This window comes from Notothenia rossii (genome assembly GCF_949606895.1).
Source record: "Notothenia rossii genome assembly, chromosome: 3".
Lineage (NCBI taxonomy): Eukaryota > Metazoa > Chordata > Actinopteri > Perciformes > Nototheniidae > Notothenia > Notothenia rossii.
The window spans coordinates 54,486,153-54,491,199 of NC_136901.1; positions in this window are offsets into that span (position 1 = coordinate 54,486,153).

Consider the following 5,047-nt stretch of genomic DNA (forward strand, 5'->3'; position numbering starts at 1 on the left):
CTTAGATGCGTTGATGGCTGCATCGTTACCAAACCTGTGAAGTTCTGGGCTGTTTGGAGTATTTTCACTGAAGTTATGAGAAAACCGTGTTTCAAAGCGAGCATTGTGTTGCCATGGCAACGGCATTTGAAGAAATCTCAAAACTGTCCTGTAAATGTCTTCACGGCTGGACGGTTTGCACACTGCTATCTGAAGTCTGCTGCTCTGAGCATGTCAGTTGGAGTGATGACATCATCGTGTTCAATTGCACAGGTGTTTATAGTTGAGCTAACGAGGTGCCTAGACTTCAAAGGCTTCATTGTTCTGAATGAGAGATGAACCTCTTACATGTGAGCGTTTTCTGGAAGAACCGTAACAGATATCTGTGAAAACGTGAAGCATGTCAAGGAAGTTGAGTATCTGGAGTGTAATTTTTGTGTAGTTTCGGGTTAATAATGTGGCCTTTTTGGCAGTTTAACTAAAGGTGTGCGGCTGCTGCCGTGAGGAAATATCAGCCTGAAATTACAATGGGCTTTAATGGAGGAATGTTTTCAACGTTTTTGTCACTTCATGCCCTCAAAAAGCATTTTGTTTAATTATTTTTTCCTTAATTATTTGTCATTTTTCAAGCTACGAGATGTTTTCCTACGTTTGTCATGATAAATTATGTCTCAGGAATGTAGGGTTTGGGAATTATGGCAGTTAAAAAAAATATATGAATGCAAATTTCAAGCTGTCCTCCACTCTAGCTGTGACATCACACACTCTAGTTAATGTTAAAATGTGAAGAAAACCTCTAAAACAAGCTCTGAACAATGTTTCATATCTCTCAAAGTAAGAATCAGATTTAAAAGTTGTTTTACACGAATAATTCCAGAAAGATGTGTAACATTTTAAAGTTGGAATGAGGTGTCTGAGTGAAAGTATGAATGAACAGTTAGCAGTTGAATTGCATGAAGATTTGTTGAAGTCTGAAGATTTTCTCCATTGACTTCAATGTTAAAAATGTGATGTATTATGGGATGTATCTCTGGAATTATGAAAGTTATGAATGAGAAAACTAATAGCCATCGATTCCCGACCGAGCTGAACGTTTTGATGTTTGAACGGAGTTTCTGCAATGTTCAAAGTGGGAGGAGAAGCTCGGCAAAATACCGGCGGAATAATAAAAATGTTGTGCGTAGAATAACAGTTAGTTGGAATGCTGTTAACAGCATTCCCACTAAATTAAGTAATTTATAAAGTTAGTTAGCATCCGGCAATTTCTCTGTGCTGGGGACCCTTACTCAGACCCGGCGGCAGACATACGTCTCTGGGCGGGCATTTGATTTACCAGTGCCGGCCCACCCCGAAACTTAAATTTCCCGGGAAATCTGAATCTTCAATTGGGGGGTGGGGAGGCGCTCGTCAATTGTTGTTACGGAACCAGAGGGGTTTTAAGTTGCCATACGGCTGTTGATGGTCTTATTATAGGCTACATCCATTGGTTGGTTTTGTGGCACATTTGTAACGCTGTGCCAACTTGGGCAAGCAAGCAGGGTGGGCGGAGAGGTGGAGTAAGGTTGAGCGATGGAGAGAAAGGAAGAGAGAGATTGAGAGAGGCAGAGAGCGTGTGCAGCGGTCTGCTTGCGCACAGAGCAGTTTGTGAGAGAGCCGGCTTGAGAGTCAATTTCTCTTCAAAATATAAGTGATTGCCAGCCTCCCTTGTCCATGGCTGGCTTGCTAGCTCGTTGGTAACGTAACTGAAGTCTTCTAATGTGCCTGCATCTGACGCTGAGTTGCCATATTCCTTTCATGAACCACTTCCTGATATCCATTGTTGAAGATAAATATAAATGATAATAGCCAAACTAACCTAGCAAGAGTAAACTGACAGGCTGCTGTGCGCCGCATCTCACTCAAAAACCTACACGACTCAACACAGCGAAAAACCAGTCTTGCGCGCAGCCTTTCATTCAGAATTTCATAGCAAAATAAAAAAATGATATTTATCTAATCTTTCAACATAGTTTAAAACAAAAATAAATATTAGGACAAAACCCTACAAATAACAACAATAAACATAATAATAAAACAATTCAAATGTTGTATTCAGCCCTGATTAAAACAGCGGGCCCAAATCCTGGATGGGCGGGCCCAAATCCTGGATGGGCGGGCCCGGCCGGGTCTGCCCGTACTATTGAGGGAGGCAGAAAGTTTGATATAGTGTATTTCTGGTATATTCATTTTAATGTCACCTCATATACTCGTGTGTGTTCAATTTGAAGGGACAAAGTACATTTTTCCTCTTTTTAATATAGCGCAATAGTCTTTTCTTCCACTTTTATGTGTAATCAAAAGGGTGGTTTTTTGGCTATCTGTGGTTAGGCATAATACAAATTACCTTTGACATCTGCTTTGCAGTTCCCAGACCTCTGAAGAGGCCCTGAGTTTCTGGCTTCCTCTGTTAAGTGCTAAAACTATTATTGATTAAGCCAAAGGACATTTTCCTCAAATATAATGCTTAAGAAATGGTTAAGAAACTATAAGGATGTTGGGGTGTTGAAATGTACGTGCGTTTCCTGCAAGACTCTTATCAGATCAGGAGATGATTGGGTCACACACAAGTTAGAGAGACAATGGTCCTTCTGATTCTAGAGTAAGCTGACTTTGGGGTGAAGGGAAGTTCAGGGAAGCCATTAAGCCACAAGAACAATTAACTTATGTTGGTTGACTGATTCGGTGACTGTCATGGGACGATGGGGTTTGGATATTTACAAATATGGCTTTCATAAAGAAAAAAAAGGTGACTGTTGTGTGATAAGATACATGATAGGATGTGTGTGTGTGTTGAAGATGTTTAGGGGGAATGAGTATGTGTCCTGTCAAAGAGTCCTCTGTCATGACTCCAAATCATTGATTGGGGGATCTGCCTGAGGGCAGAGGGACAGAAACACACACACACACACACACACACGCACACGCACACGCACAGGAGCGAAACAGATGGAATCGACAAACTGCTGACTCACTAGCTGGGGTCCCGCCCAGAAGTGAAACGGACCAATTGAACACTGCCAACTCACTGGCTAGCTCGCTCAGAAGTGAACTCGCCAATAACAAATAGCTAGGGAGGAGCAAGCTATAAAACTCCTCCCCACCTGTGTATAAATGTTGTGATCATTTTGAAGATCGGCGCTCTTGTTTCTGACTGGCTGTCGTGGTACGTATATCACACGGTGGTAGAACCTGAGCCCGGAGTACTCTGCAGAGTGCTTCGTGATTAGGTGAATAGGAGATTGGTTGATGTATTGTATGTTCTAACATTAAAACAGATTATTGTTTAACCCTTATCCTGGTGCTTTGACTTTTCCTTCTTTTAAAATAAATTCATAGAGGAATGCGCGGAGCAGAGGTTCTGCCCCAACACTATACATTTCTAACATAAAACTTTGGGGTACTCAACATTTACCGGTTCACAATAGGACTATATGAGCTGGCCTATTATGAGATAAGTATGAAACCTGCCCTTGACGGAGGTTAACACCTCGGGGCAGAGGCTTGAACATCAGGTGGTAAATAAATTGGGCCCTCAAGCACCGATGTGTTCTGGCACCTTTCATTATTTCAGAGCGGGCCTGATGACTCCCTTGATTGTTATATTATGTGAAGCATTCAGAACACAACCTGCAGTAGTCATCAATTATTGGGTGTCTTGCGGGAGGGATGCCCATTGTTATGAATGCCAAATGGTCCGAAGAATTTCTCAGGGGACCAAAAGCTAGTTTTTCTGAAAGCCGTTTATCCCAAATCATATGCACATTGCTCTGAAACACAGACTCCATTATGCAACAAACAGAAGCACATGTTGTTAACTAATACACCCTTCCATGCAGTGATTTCTTCCCCCCATCAAACTGCTTACATATCTGTCATTCAAAATGAGCAGTAGAGCAGGACCAGGTAAAAATAAATAAAGGGCAGGTCATTAAATCACCTTTCCAAGCGTTGTTTAATTTGCCATGGACCCCCGTTTATCCGATATACAAATCAAAGTACTTGTATCATTTCTGACAAACTGTTTAAGGAAGCCGTCATCTCCACGACAACGGAGAAAACCCAAACTACAACAAACTGACTAAATTGACTCACAATCAGAAATCCTTAAATCGATCAAGTGAAATAAGACAATTGAAGAATTAAGATTTGCTGCTCGTTAATGTGAGGACTCTATCTACCTTTTTTATATTGTTGGCCTTTTTGAAGGAACTGAACTGTATGTTCTGGACTGTTCTTCTATAAAAATGCTTAAAAAAGAAAACCAAGATTGTACATTTTGATTTGGATTGTTTCGATTTTTAGGAAAGATTAAAAAACTGAATATTTTTATAAGCATGAAAAAGGTTTGAGCTTTTCTTTCTTTCTTTAACGTCTCAAGATATTCGATGTGAAGTGTGTATATTTTCTGAAATGTATACATCTCGGTGCAGTTGTGACTGACCCGTCCTGAATGTCAGGAGAGAAACATGGCTGGCCTGTTCAAGGTCAAAGTCTCACAGGTCACTGCTAATGTTACAGGGAGTGTGTATTGGAGCCAAGTCTATCTATGATATGGGTTTACACTCACTATTGGAGGTGGGTGTGTTCACTAGAGCTTGGGGTTGGTGGTGGTTTAACCTGACCGCATTCAACTGATCACTAGGGTAGACAGGTGGGTTGTCGGGAAGTGACATTTTCTGTTGACAGCAATTTTAACACTGCCGGATATGTATTGTATTGTATTTTTGCCTGTTTGTACAAGAATACATGGAAGGAGAAGAGAAGCTTTTGTTGTGCGGGTCAAAGTGTTTCTTACCTCGTTTAGTCCCCTGCAGCTCTTGTTTTCTGCCTATATCCATAACAGTGTGTGTTATTATACCAATGGGCTAAAGCCTAAAGGTCTAATTGGATAAATGTTCTGACTTTTGGGGGTTTTGAAACAAGAGGCAATTGGAGACTTTGGCATGAAGTAGAATTCCTTGGTAGACATTGTCTTACTCAAAGAATGTCATTCCACTAAACACTGAAGGGGTTCAAGGCTAAACATGGG